The following is a 16,305-nucleotide window of genomic DNA, read 5'->3' on the forward strand; positions in this document are numbered from 1 at the left end:
TACTGAGTTGCTATTTAATTTGCTTCAATTTTGTTGCTCAACCTTGCACCGTTTGCCATCTAAATATGCTGCTTGTTGTTTGGGTGTCGATTAGCTTCAATTTCTTATTGTTTTAGCCTGGTGTGTGTTTGTCGATCAACCCTTAATTATAAACGTCAATTGCCTAAGTGCAACCCACTGTTCTGCTTCATTGAATGCATGTTAAGCATGTTGTTATTTTCTGTATCTCCTGTTTGCATGACTGTAAAGAATGCATGATAAATGCCAAAGGTAACATGTTTTAGCCTCATTCTTAATGCATTTTTGGATGTGTATTCGATGTAAAATGGTGAATTTTATGCTCCTAATCATTTAAATTTATGTTTTTATACTTAGGAGAGCATTTGAAATCAAAAGAAGCGAAAAATGAGTGAAAATAAAAAAATTGAAGCAACTTTCAAGAGCCACACGGGCTGGGGCATTCCACACGAGCTGGACACATAGCCGCAGTGAGCTACACGCTTGTTACACTGACCATGTGCCGCATGTGGATTTCATTTAATCGACTCTAAAACACGGAAAAACATAATTTTTAGGTTTTTCGGACACTTTAAGACCTATATATACAAAATATAAGAATAGGGGAGGAAGCCGTCATTGAATACTCAAGAAAACAACTCGGTAAACACCATTGAAGCAGACTCTAAAATAGATTTCCATCAAGATCGAAGATCTCCTTTTGATTTCTTTGAAGTTTATTATGAGTTTATTTATTTCTTGTGGTTATATTGTCTTTGAGATGTTTTTATTTGTGATTATAAACTAATTTTCTAAATACTTCGGGGAGATGAATCATATAACGAATTATGTCTTTTGATTTCTATTTTACGCAATAAATACTTGAATCTTTTTCTCAATTATGTGTGCTTAATTCTTGGTTTAATATTTGTAGACTATTAATCCATCTTTAATGTGCTTAAATCAGAGGAGGAATAGACCCTGTTTAAGAGTAGATCTAGTATAATTGAGTGGAGTTGCATGCAATCCTAGAAATAGGACAACATAAATCTACCGGATTAGAGTCAAATCTAATAGGGGATCCATAGATTGAGTTAATGTGATAATAGAGGTTTTAATTAGAAAGAAATTTTAATTAATCAACCTAGAGTCAGTTGCTCTTACTCTTGAAAGAGATATTAGCATAATTTAGGGATTTCTATAGATCAAGATACTAAGTGAAGAAATTGTTTAATTCAGATTAATAATGACATATGAAATCTAGGTGGATTCTTTCCTAGGTATTGTTTCGCTTCTTGGTTGTTAATATTTTGTTTTCCTACTTTGCTCTTTGTTATGTTCTCTAGTTAATTAATTTAGTTAATTTTAGTTTTAATCAATCACTCCAATTCGCCGATTAAATAGTAGAAAGACTGTAATTACTAGTACTTTTAGTCTTCGTGGGAACGATATCTATACTCAACGTAGCTATACTATTAATTGATAGGTGCACTTGCCTTTGTCGAATTTTTAGTGTGGTTTCGTGGACATTAATGCCACTTTTCTAATTATTGATCGCATGATTATGACATGCTTCTATATTGTATCGTATTTGATTCTGCTATTTTGATATAATGACATTACACATTGCTTCGAGGTTTGGGTTGATCGGAGACAGAGGAGATCTGTGGAGCTTTGGTGGTATATTCATAATTATTGGAGTTATGGCGGTAAACCTGCAATTACTGGAGTTCTGGCGATTTGTTCACATTTTATTCTAGCGATTTGTTTGCATATTATTCTGGCGATTTGTTCACATATTGTTTTGGAGGTTTGTTCGCAACACTGTTCTGGTGGTTTATCCACGCAATCTGACTGGCAGTATAACTACAAATTTTCTGTTACCGGTGGTTTAACCACAATGAGCTACGACTCCTTCTGATATGGTGTGTGGCGGATGGATTGGTAAGATCACTACATTTAAATCCATGTACATTTGCATAAATTCTGTGATTCCATATACTCTGACAATACGGTGATTGATGATATTGCTGTATTTGTTATTTCCGTGAACACAAAGGATTTTATGGTCTTGGGTACACTATTTATTTTTTATTGATCTCACGCTGAGCTTTTTAAGCTCATCCCATTAGTTTAACGTCTTTCAGGTAATCTGCAAGATTAGGGCTCGGGCTCAACATTCAGAGGTCTTGTCTAGATTTTTGCTAAATAAGTGTAAAATTTTATAATTTTATTTTATTGAAGTTTGTAATAATTAATTTTATGAATTGTGACATGGGTATTGTTACGAGAATATTTTGATATTTTCATGCATTTTGAACAAAATTAGATAAATTACATAATTGACTAATTAACTAATAATTTATCTTTAAAAGTTAGGAATTATGGCTTTTATTAATAATTAGATTTTGGATTTTCCGCTATAAAACTGATTTTCCAAACTCTAAATGATAAATTAATAGTTAAATATCTTTCCAAAATTAATAAGAGCTTTTGTTTAATTCGATGTAAATTAAGTTCAACAAAAATTAATGATATTATAAATTCAAGTAAGCTCACTTCGTTTTTTCGTAAAATAAGCAATTACTTTAAGGAAATAAATTTTTTTGAAAGCCTAAATATTTTTACTGGGTCATTTCGGTGGCTAATGTGACCTTCAAAATCCGAACATAACTTCTGAGACGGGTTGGGCAGTTACAATATTTTAAAAAATATTTTTATCAAACCAAAAATTTATTATCCAACTATTAGCATATGTTAGAATGAAATATTCTAACAAAGGTTTTCAAAATCGGACCAGTGGTCAAACAACTAGGCCACTGGTTTGCCAGACCGACTAATCTATCCAGTTCAATTAACTAAAACATTAAAATAAAAAAAATCAGTTCAACCATCTGGTTCCTAGGTCAACCGGTCTAATGACTTTCTCTGGCTCAATACCCTTGCCAATTTAAGTCTAATTGGTTCAACTGACTGATCTAGTCCAATTAAATTTTTTATAATTGTTATAAGTTTATATCAATTTTAGTACTTTTAATACTTTTTATGATTTTTATAGAATTTTAATACATTTTTATACAATTTTAAATATATTGTATTAATTTTATAATTCTTTTACAATTTATTAGATTTTTATAATATTTATAATTTTTAATACTTTTTATAAGCTTATATCCATTTTCGTTTTTTAATAATTAATTATTTTATATTTTTTTGATAATTTTTTATTTTAGTTTATGATTTTTTTTAAATTTTTTATGGGAAACATATTAGATTAACTAGAAGTTGACACATGTCACAATTTGATTGGTCTGTCAATTTATTTTAACGGTCAATGTGGTCAATGATGAAAACTGTTAACGGTGGGGTTTAATTGATTATTTTAGTTAATGATAAGGGCTTACTTGAATGCAAATTTAAAGCAGGGGCTTAATTGGTTTTTTGTATTTTCTTAAGGGTTTTTTTAACATATAAGCTAAACTAGAGCTGGCCAAATTACCTGTTCAAACCTGAAAGTCCGCTTGAAATATGAGAGGATTTGGACAAGTAGATAAAGCCCGAAAAATGAGGTTGGATAAATGTATAAGCCCATTTTCTATTTAGATCGGACCTCGAGTAAAATTTTTTAAATTCGAACCTGATTCAACCCAATCCAAATTATATATTTTAATATATATTTGTAGATATAAAATCAACCATATCTAAATATTATTTAATTCAAAATCCAAACCCATCCTTAAAAAATAAAACCGAAATCCATCAATATTTATGATGTATTTATCGGGTAGTAGCATATCAACTCTCACCTCAATAAGACAAATTACCTTAACATGGAATAATGTTTTACTAAAAAGAAAATTATTGGTTGAACTGACTTCAGCACTAGTTCTGGTGGCAACAAAAGAGCTTCAAATAAACAATCCAAAGTAAAATTAATTAAGGGATTATGTTGCCTAATATTTTGGGATGGAACAATTACAAATTAATTAACTTATATGTATTTTAAAACCATAAAGTTTTTATAATTTTGGACACATGTAAATTATTTAATTAAATAATTAATTTTAATTTTATGAATTAAAAGTCCAAAAGCACATTACATGATCTATTGAGATAAAAGTACTATAGAAGTTCCTGTATTTAGGGTGAATTGTATTTCAACTTTTCTATTGAAAGTATACATAAATTAATCTTCATACATTTTGAAACATGCAAATTAGTCTCTCCATTAAAATTTTCTCTTAAATATTGACTGAAAAATACTGAAAATTATCTTTTATAGACTATAAAATGGTCACTCAACTATTAATTTTTATGTCTTTCGTTTTATTTTGATCACCCAACTATTAATTTTTTTATTTAGTCACTAAACTTTTAAAAATTAAATATTTTAGTCACTCGAGTTAATGTGGCTTTTTATTGGTCTAGTAACAAAATTAGCCCTCTAATGTTTACAGTTTATCAATTTGATTCTAAATATAAAAAAATTCAACAAATTTAGCCTTCAATGTTTATAAAATTTGCTCTTTAAGTTCTAATTCTAAACAAAATTAATAAATTTGACCTCAACATTTACAAAATCTATCAATTTAGTCTTAACATTAAAACCTAAAAAGATATTTTAAAAATATATTTTTAGTCGTTTATAACCTATCAACTAACCCATGTAAGATATTAAATTAAGAAAAAGAGTACCATCTTTCAAGTCACTTGCAACAATTTTTTTTACTATAATTTAGGCTTCACACTTGACCAAACCAATTGATTTGGAACCTATTTGGAATAATTGGTAGCATTACTACCCGAATAGACAATGTTTTTAATGCTTTTATTTTCTTTTGGATCTTAAATTTTGTGTTTTATCCCAACTTTTTAGAGTTCTTTTGCAAGTGGCTCGAAAAAGAGTACTTTTTTTTCTCCTTATTTTAATATCTCACATGGGTTAGTTGTAAGGATGAGAAAAAGAACCCAAATTCGATAGATTTTGAGCCAATCTGACCTAATAGGGTCGGGTTTTTTTATTGAAGTTAGGGGTCAGGGCAGGTTAATTTTTAAAAAACTAGTTAAGTCGGGTCGAGTTTAGAATGGAACCGCCCACCTCACCTTGAGATATTTACGAAATTACCATCTATACAGATTTAATATTAATTAAATTAAAAACTTCTAAAAATTATCACTACTAGTCTTATTCTATTGCCTCTACACTAGTCTCAGTTCACCTCTGTAAGGCTATTTCCCTCATTTTCTAACTTCTTAACTTAATAATTTATTAAAGGAGTCTTTGTTTCTTCTTTTTTTCTTCTGTGTTGTAATCGCAACATGTGTGTAAATATACATTACCACACAACTCCATAGATAAATCATTAAGAAAATCTAATAAGAAATGGTTAATTGTTTTTAGCCCACATTTGTTGCTCAAAAATGTTTTTTTATTATTATGGATTTTCTGGTTAGTATTAGGGTTTTCATTTGGTTCATGCCCATTATATGCGAATTTGAGAATAGTGAAAAAGATGAAATAGTTGAAACTTCCTATAGAAAATCACAAAATCTTGCAAGATCCCTTATGGATCTTTTCAACTTTTGTTTTCACGATTAATACAAGCTTTGTCCTAGAGAAATGACTCCAGGTCATATTCTATTTTCACAAACAGTACAATGGAATACAATTTACACTATATCAAGTTGTGATTTGATTTTTGTAAGTAAAGTCATGTTATATATAAGTTATGTATTTAATATACCAACTTTTTATTATTACTACGCATATATTTTTTCTAGTTACTACTTTAAGATGTATAATTTTACAATATATCAAAATATGTAAGTTATGCATATATAAAAAATTTTCTTACTTAGGGTTTACTATAAATATCACAGATGAATTAATTTATAAATTAATTTATGGTTAATTTAACTTGAATCTTGTCCAATATATTGAAAAGTTTTGAACCCTAAACGTTGGGAAGCCATTCACCAATGATTTCGTCAATTTATGTTACACCATCTAGGGCTTGGCTCATCCTTTTTATGACAATGTTATTCTTGTGTTTTGGAAAGGGAGTAATCAAATAAGTTGTGTTTACTCAAATTCTTAGTGTCATTAATGGAAGGAATCTGCAAATTTCACGTGGCTTTCAGTGTGGAAAAATAAATGAGACTTGTTTCGATTTACTCCTTAATAAAGCTTTGAACCTAAACTAAGTAATTCATTATTAGATAATTAAGAAGAAAAAAGCAAGATGTTGGGGTCCCTGGGCAGGCAAGGGGCATCCAATCTTTCACCTGTGACTTGGAAATACATACATACATACATACGTACGTACGTACGTACATTATTTTGCTTTGGCAGTTATGCGTCCTTCATTAAGCTTGTGTAGTCCATGGAGGAGACATTTGAATTACATATTTCACATTCAAAGGACAATTTGTACGCTCTAATGTCCAAAATAAATTCTTCCCCCAAGCCCGGGACCCCATATTTTGCTTACCATTTTCACTTTCTTCTTCTTCTTCACTTTCTTCTTCTTCTTCTTCTTCTTCTTCTTCTTCTTCTTCTTCTTCTTCTTCTTCTTCTTCTTCTTCTTCTTCTTCTTCTTCTTCTTCTTCTATTATTGATTGAATTTTTAACTCTTATGATGTCTCATCTTAAAAACTAGTTTGATTAAACCTCAAGTTGAATTCAGTTTTTAACAAAAGTAGTCAAAATATGAAGAAGTGATTGCAAGCTCTGGAATTCAAACTTCATTAGATGTATACTCTTAAGAATAATCTTTTCTAACTTAATCAATGTTCCCATTTTGATCCCAACATTTCTTGATTTCATTTATTAAGTGATATAAGTTTAAAACTTTATATACATATATGTTTGGTTCTCATGAATTTTGAATAATAAGTTACATATTCATCCTCAACCAGTTCAAAGAAAGTATTGAGATAGCACTCTTAAGATAACAAGATGAACCAGCTAATAAGTGTCGAATGTAATTATAAAGAGTATTGTATTCTTATAGATGGAATTTAAGTTTTGATCTTAACTAAATTTTAAAATTTTTGAGGTCAAAGTGCAATTTTATAATAAATTAATTTATATTTTTATTATTTATAGAGGAATTAAACTAAAAATTTTAATTTTTAGAGAGGCCAAATCCCCTGCTAGTCCCCTTAGTATTGCCTTTGGTTGAGATGAACAACCACAAATCCTAAGATAATTAATCTTCATGAACTGTAAAATGAACAAGAAAGAGATATCTTGATCAACCAAGAAAAATAAAATGTTATTTTATTATAAAATATAAATAATATTTATTTTTGAAAATTACAAATGTATATATACCATAATAATTAGGGTGGATAAAATCTAACTTCATTCTAATAAATTGATTAAATTTTAAATTTTAAATTAAATAATTCAAGTTATTTTAATTTTGATTCGATTCAAATAAATAGTTTAAGTTAAATAGGTCAACTCGATTTTGGAATGTAGTTAATTGAATAATCTATAAAATTAACTATAATTCAATCCTACCTTTTGTGAACAAGTTTGATTTAGTAAATACAATCTATGATTCGATTGAGTTAATTCAGAAGATTCATAAATACTAGTTTTGAACAATTGGATTAGTCACCTAATTAGTATACTTTTATTATCTAAATCGTAAATAAAATTCCTATTTTTAGTTTCAAAATTTCTAAACTTTCTCTTATTTTTTAAAAATCACAAGTTGTATATTTATTATTATAGCTAACAAATGGTTATATTTTTAGTCTCAAGTATGTGGCTTTTACATTATTATCAAACGATTATTTAATTTAAAATCGTACTTCCCATTCTATTGATATTCTTCACTCTTTTTCTTTGGTGTTGCTTTCAAACACACAAATTTGTTAAATGATCCTCACACTTTCTCAAAGAGAGACAAATTATCATCATTTCACTTTCATGCAGCTAAATAAATCATAAATATGGGATAAGTTTCAACAATTTAATTTCTTGGGGACTGATCCTCCATGAATTATCTAGGGATCAAGCTATAAAATTTTCATGAGAATCAGATCCAAATGTGTTTAAAAATCTAGGATTTCGTGTTTGAACCATGGAGTTTAATTCATCCAAATTTAAATTTATCATACTTAACTGGACAGTAGGAGAAGAAAATAAAATAAAATAAATTTAACATATGAAGCAATAAGGGATATTGTCCAATGAAAAATAAAAACCCTACAAAACTCATGCAGAAGATGTTCAAACACAAGAAAACCCAACAAAACATATATGTACTTGTAATAGAGTTTTTGTTTCCTAAGAAGAAAAAGCAAAATTCAAAGTTGATTGTAATCATCACTTACTTGATTCTTTGATGAATTTATAATCGAATTTTTCTTCCAAGGCATAATATATGAAGCTACCAAAGGAAAAATCCGAAGGGATAGCATGATCCAAAATTGTGAAGGAAGAAAAATAAAGGATCAATGCGATCCCTTTGGATGCCTCCTCTAGCTGCCAGCTTCTCTTCTCTCAAAACACCTTTTTTTCTCTCTCCCTGGTTTGAGAGGGGGAGAGACCTTAAATATAATAGAAAATCTTATTTTGGGTTTTATTTATATAAATTGGGAGATGTTAAATTATCAAAGAAAACGTATACATTTCATTTTTTTTTAAAAAAGAGAATATATTTCATTTTCGGAGCAACCAAACACATGCAAAAGGTTTTTACTAGGAGTGGGTCAGCTATCCATTCTTAGAAATTCCCAACAACTTAGGTGGGTAAGTAATAATAATTTTATTTGTTATTTGCCTATTTTAATCAAGGTTTGTGGTCCATTCATGTTCCTTCTCTTACATCAAAAACTCTTTTATTTATCATCTTGTGATTAATACAAAATTTTAAAAATAAAATAGAACTTGATTATTAGTTTAGGGTTTACCTTAATCCCCACATGATCAATTTCGTGTCACTCAAAAATTTATAATTTTATCATATATAAGTGAAGTTTTAGCTTATTTGGTCAGTTTTAGTGCAGCTGCTGTCTCCAAGTCTTATCATTATCTAGTTAGTTCCTTACAAGAAAAAGTGAGAATTCTTGTGTTTCCATTGTGATGATTTTCTAACCCTTTTCACAGTCAAATAAAAAGATTTCTCATTTCTCTTTATAGACATTATTTTTTTTGTTTATAATCCGTCCTATTCAAGGTCGTGGTATATGAGTCATGTTTGTGCCACAATATTTTTTGGAGTAAGATTGAGGTGCTTAATATCCACTAAGCAGGCATAGAGTTTTAGGATATCTGTATGATATAATTATGAGGGGTGTGCAACAACATTAAAGGGTATAATTTCTCCAGAAATAAATAAGAAGCATATGAGGGGTCTCTCAATTGACCTCTCCAGATCATCATGATGTATGGTGCTAGATATTGTCCAAACAATTGAAGCATAGTGGACCACATGCAAAGTGCACCCTTTTTATTTTTCCATGTTGCTATGCTGTTAAGACCCCACCAACCAAAAATATTTACTCCCCCCATGCTTCAAAGCTTTCACATATGGAAGTAGGGTTTCTGCTAAATTTTTGGTTTGGATAAGAAAGTCTGAATATTGATAATGAAGTAAAATGGATGAAGCCGAAACCTATGAACTCTTTAATATAATATATATACGGAATTTGGGTTTCTATATTTCTTTAATTATTATCTATATTCATAGTGACAATATTGTTTTAATAGTCTTTATTTTTCCAATTATCAGCTTCTTTCGATGTTGTGCTTGGGGTTTGAGAGACTCTAGTGGTGATTTGTATAGTATATTTTATCTTATAATAAGAATTTAAATCAACAAGAAGATAATGCGCTTCAGTACACTTGAATCCATGTTCTCCTATGCCAGCAACAATGTCGATGCCAATCGGCATATACAAATATATTTAATTCTTTAAATATATATATATAAAATAATATCCTATTCACAGACATTTGGATTGAGTTTGAAATCTGAAACCATTAATTTTACTTAAATACTATTTCAATTTGAATAAATTTTTTTTCAAATAGTGAAATAGACAACAATAGTATTTATTGATATGGAAAATATATAAGATGTTGAATTAAACTAATTACTATCGACAAATTAAGAGTTTTGAGCCTTAGTAATATTCCAATATTAATTTTTTATTATAATTTTGAATTGTTATGCTTTCTATTCATTTGAAATTATCATCTAGTGGTCCTACAACTTCTAATCTGTACACAACTATTCTTTTTATTGAATGCATGAAGTTTGGACCACATATCCACTGGAATATCATTATTCTTTCTAAGATGAAAACAAATTTCATTGCCTCTTCTGCCCCATAATTTGAACCAGATGTAGCAAAATATTAATTCACTAATACTAACATAGTAAATGATCCTTGTCACACACACATTTAAATATATATTATATCTTTTCTTTCAGCTGTCATCACTTTGATTTTAATGATAGTCTAGCTAGCCCTAAGATTATGTTACTTGGCTTAGGTATAAGGGCTAAATACAGGTATTCAAGATTTTTATTTATTTGGAAAATCATTGATACACCATATCTTACATTCATGTTTGGATATAAATACTTAGAAAAAAATGAGCAAACCCTAAAAATAAAATGTATGATAAAGAGGGGGGGGGGGGGAGGGGAGGCAGAGGTATTCATTTGCTGGTTTTGTGAATGGCACATGGGATCTCAATTAGGAGGGTCTTTCATATATATAAAAGGACAATTCAATTAGTGCTAAGGGACATTGCCCCTACCCTACCCTACCCTCTCTATCCCTATATCTTTCAATGTGGTGTGCCTTGTGCAAGTGGGACATTGAGTGCATATCAAAATTAGGTTTTTTTGGGACCCTCAATTACTAAGGGACTTAAGGGATTTTTTTCCTTCTTGCTCATTATCTTGTCTCTAGCCTCCCTATAAAATTTTGAATATTGAAGGTGGCCCTAGATGTTGTCGTTATCAATCATTTTATTGGCCATATGTGTTACTTAGGGAGTTAGGTTTGAATAATCATTTGGTTCCCTATAACAACATGAGAATTAATTTCTGATTTTAATATGTTTGTCCAAATGTATTTTTCTTTACCACCACTAACAGTAATCGTAATTTTATCAAAATTCAAAGAGTATAGAATCTCCATGACTAAAAATGCTAGCACAAAAAAGTAAAAAAACCACCTATTAAGAAGCCCATAAGATATCAAACTCCGGTTTAGGACATAAGACCAAAGCCCAACTAAAGGCACGAATTTGTGGAGAAAAAACCCCTAAAATGAATGCCCATTTGCGCAAGGGCAAAACGTAATTATGATGATAGAAGTTTACCTTACTGAACTTTGTTAAAAATTTTAAATTGCAAAAACTATAATATATTAAAAAAATACTAATTTATGAGATTTACACCACATTTTTAATAAAATTTACAAATACAATTCAATTTGTATTTGGACACCATAGGTTAATTGGATGAATAATAATTACACTCTCTTGTTATTACAAGGAATTCTAATCCCTAGACGTGTTTCACTAATAGACGATAATTACATAGTAATTTTTATGTTTTGGTAGTATAAATTGTAATTACACGATTGCATTATCCTAAATTTTAAAATATATTAATTATTATAAAATTATAAATTATACCGAAAAGAAATTCTCTAAACAAGTAACAAAACCTAAAATCAAACCATTGTATATAATACATTTGTCCAAAAAAACAGCATGTGACAATATGATTGCTAATAAATTAATAAGAAAAATAAACCTTCTAAGTAATTTTATCTAATTACTCTATTACTCCATATTTGTTGAGTTATTCTCTCTTTAACATTAAACATATACTCATTGCTATTATTGATAGATCATTTACCAAGTATAAATAATTAATAATAAATACTATATAATTTAGTATAAATAATTTGTAGTAAATACTATGTAATTTAGTTAATTATGTAGTAGGTCAAAATGCATGGGAAATTATCTCTCATCAATAAAAATTTCTAATTATTTAAACGATATTAGTAAAATAATATATAAATACATTTTAAAATATATATATCCTAAAATTAAAATATTTGTATTGTATAAAAGTATCTTTTTTAACTTAAATCATGAACATTCAAGTTTTAAAAGTCATAAGATATGTTTGTAATTACTTCAATTCTCATCATCTCCGAAGAATTGGAAAGTGTAATTCGGTGCTTCAAATACATTCAATTTAGTAGAACCCACTAATTAGAATGGCCACTCAAGCATGCCAAAAGTGTGTAATTACAAGCAATTGCACCCAAATCAAATTACTAGGTGGCTTTTCAAACATACCCTAAAGATTAATTTTCATTTAATGAAATATGATTGATATATTTTTGATATAAAATTTAAAAATTTTATTGAAATAATATTTTAACTAAAAATTATTATTTTTATTTCATTTTAGAAAATAATTTGACTAAAATTTGAGATAAAAGGTTGTTAAAGAAATCTAAATTAGTAAATAGTGTATTTCATAATTTATGATTGTTTGTTATAAATAAAATTGTTATATAGGGTAAAAATAAAAAAAATAAAAGACCAATTCTACAATAAACTTGGTTGTTATAATGAAATATTGTTATAAAGGATAATTTTCATAGAGAGGGCTAAGTGTACAATAAAAGCTAACCACAAAACCCTAAACCTCAAGGGTTAAAACGTTAATGGATACTAAGCCATGGCTTTCATTTTGTAACAGCCCGTTTTCAACGGTATTATAAGTTTCGAGACCATAATTTCGACTATTGAGTTAGTTTTATTATTTATTTAATGTTTATAAGGTCGAGTGAATGTTGTATAAAAATTTGATATGTTAATTTTATTGTTTGGTCATTTAATTAAGTAAAAAGGATAAAATTGTAAAAGTTGGAAAAATAAGCCATCAATAGTTCATGTGTTAAATGGTTATAAAAACATGAATTGAGGGCTTTATATGGTAATTAGGCTATAACTGGTTTAGTGGACGGTTTGAGTAAGGTAAATCTTGAAATTTCATTTACACTCTGTTTGGTTCGATGTAATGCGTATAGCATTACGCGCCGAATCGGTGGGCCCCACCTATTCCAGCGTTTAGTTCGCTGGTTTGCCCATTATGCGCCTAATCCATTACGTGCGTATTCCTCATTCCTCCCCAATTTCTATTCCCTGCCCAAAGTTCAGAATAGCTTCCGTTTAGCATTCTTGAAATTTCTATGCCCTATTTTGCCCTCATCTTCCAAGCCGAAATCCACCTCCAGAACTCTCCCTCCCAACATCAAAGAAGCTGCCAGGTGAGTGACCTCCACCGCTCCTCTTTCACTTTCATTTGATTGTTTTGTCGAACCAAACTCACCTTCTGTTCTTGAAATGCAGTGAGTAGAGAAGTCCAAAAATAGACTTCTGTTCTTCAAATTTCAACAAGTATCTCCAAAGAAACCCAGAAGAAAACCTTTCCAATTCAATAGGTAAATATTGTCTGCCCTAAAATTTTTCTGTGAACGTGTTTTCCCTTTTATGTCTATGATGAGAGATTCATCAAATTAGTTGAATCTCTGTTTACAATCATTTAAAATTGGCATCTAAGGTTTCTGAAAACTAAAAAATTCGACCAAAGTCACTCCCTTTGTAGCGTTCTGCCCTTCTCTGCTGGAGTTGGTGAGTCGAGTTGCGGCCTTTAAAAAGAAAAAACTATTGCCCTTTTCACACACCAACACCACCCAACTAGGATCCGTAACCACCAAAACCCGAACTTTGTTCTTGGAAAAAGACAACCAAAATTTAGGAATTTCACGTCGGTGGAGTTGGACCAATATGTAACGAGTGATGATGAAGATAAAATGAGTGAAGGCTTCTTTGAGGCAATTGAAGAATTAGAGAGGATGACAAGGGAGCCCTCTGATATTCTTGAATAAATGAATGATAAGTTGTCGTCAAGAGAGTTGCAGTTAGTTCTAGTTTACTTTTCTTCGAGAAGGGAGAGATTCTTGGTGTGCACTTGAAGTATTTGAGTGGCTCAAAAAGGAGAATAAGGTTGATAATGAAACAATGGAACTCATGGTTTCAATTATGTGCAGTTGGGTCAAAAAGCTGATTGAAGGAGAGGGTGATGTGGATGATGTGGTTGATCTCCTTGTGGACATGGACTGCGTGGGGTTGAAACTGGGTTTTAGTATGATTGAGAAGGTGATTTCGATGTACTGGGAGATGGATAAAAGGGAGAGGGCTATTGTGTTTGTGGAGGAAGTTTTGAAATGGGGAATTTCATATGAAGATGATGATTGTGAAGGACAGAAGGGAGGGCCAGTTGGTTATCTTGCTTGGAAGATGATGGTTATCTTAAGCTTTGATTATTTTCTGATTTAAGATGCTTTGTAATTCTTAAAGATAGGGTATTTATTTATAACATTGATATGAAACGAAATTGTATGATAACATTGATATGAAGTGTTATAGATTGTAGTTGCACCACCAGGACATCTATTTACCCTCTATTTTATATATATAAATTGTTGAACTGATAAATTTTGATTCGGTTCTTAGTTTTGTTGGGTTAAATTTATAGTTGGATACAAATTTAAAGAAAAAATATTGGAATTTATAATAATTATTATGATGGGAGAAGAACAAAATCAGATTTGATGAATTTCCAAAATAGTTGTAATTCTGCTGAGATTTTATTCCTTTTTTCCTTTATTTATTTATTTTTATGAACTTTTAACACATTTATTTCAGTCCAACCCTGCAAACAAAGATCTTGCAATGGCCGGCCTTATTTTAAGCTTTAAAATATTTGATTATTATAATTATTAAAAAATATAATTTTTCTTATTAATTAGGAGGAAACTCTTTTATGTTATTTTATTTTATTTTATTTCTCTTTCCTTTTAAATTCAAAAATAAAATAAAATGAGAGGAAAAATCGCTGGAATCTTAGGTATGTACATGATGACATTAAAACGTACTCTTTTTTGGGTGGTGTAATATATATTATTGATTGTTTTGTGTGTGAAGTAAATATGATCAGATTCTAAACTAGTATTGTTCAATTTTCCTTGATAGTGTGATATTGCTTCCTATTGAAGCGGCTTGTTTGATTGCTTCCTCCACCGATAGTTCAGCGTTTTCTTTTCACACAATCATTGTAAGTTCTTTGGCAATTAAATTATTTAAATTTAGTTTACTGTTACTGAAATTATGATTGGAGAAATGTGATCCTTTTACTACAATTTGACAATATGGAACATATTAATATCTTGTAGTCATGGCTCGTCTGCCTTTAATTGCACAAAGTGTGAGGCGTAAAAGAATTGGAATTGCATTGGCAATATGGTCAATAATCTGTAACATTGCGAGTTGGTTTATACTTACATTGGGTGCCATCGATAGTCTTCATACTTATAGACCAAGGATTAGGTCCTATATTTTAGATTTTTATGCACAACGGGATTATGTGAAAAGGCTTGTACATGTTAGTGACGAGACCTGTATTGAACAAGTTAGGATGAATAGATTTGCCTTTTTCAAACTATGTGAGAAGTTACAAACGTTAGGGGGATTGAAGTCGTCAAGGCACATGCTTGTTGATGAGCAAGTTGCAATGTTTTTACATATCATTTCCCATCACCTTAAAAATCGAGTTATCAAGCATCACTTCAATAGGTCTGGGGAAACTGTTAGCAGATCATTTCATAGTGTTTTAAATGCTGTCATACGCTTACAAGATGTATTATTTAAAAAGCCAGAGCCAATTACAGCAGATTCTTCAGACAGAAGGTGGAAATGGTTTAAGGTATTGGAATAAGTTTTATATATAGCTTGTACATAATTTAGTTGATTTAGATTTAAATTTAGTATCCTAACTTAAGGTTTTTTAACATGTGATATAGAATTGCTTAGGTGCTCTTGATGGAACCCACATCAAGATTAGGGTTCCAAAAGTTGATAAACCTAGATATCGAACGTGAAAAAGTGACATAGCAACAAATATGCTAGGTGTTTGTACACCTGAAATGCAATTTATTTATGTTCTTCCTCGTTGGGAAGGTTCTGTTGCTGATGGACGAGTTCTTCAAGATGCCATTAGTAGGAGGCATGGACTAAAAGTTCCTCATGGTAAAGTGGATAGTTAGAGGACTTTGAAGTATTCATTAAGATCATAATTTTTTGGGGAATTACTAATTAAATTTTTTTATAGGTTATTATTATCTAGTTGATGCTGGATACACAAATTGTGAGGGATTTCTTGCACCTTTTAGAGGACAACGTTA

At 29.8% G+C, this 16,305-nt stretch overlaps 1 pseudogene; it reads left to right on the top strand.

The window, feature by feature from the left end:
* Positions 1-13,079: 13,079 nt before the first annotated feature.
* On the top strand, positions 13,080-14,401 carry LOC105778950 (pentatricopeptide repeat-containing protein At2g30100, chloroplastic-like; annotated as a pseudogene).
* Positions 14,402-16,305: the final 1,904 nt, after the last annotated feature.

This window comes from Gossypium raimondii, chromosome 4, assembly GCF_025698545.1.
Source record: "Gossypium raimondii isolate GPD5lz chromosome 4, ASM2569854v1, whole genome shotgun sequence".
In the NCBI taxonomy this organism is placed as follows: Eukaryota; Viridiplantae; Streptophyta; class Magnoliopsida; order Malvales; family Malvaceae; genus Gossypium; species Gossypium raimondii.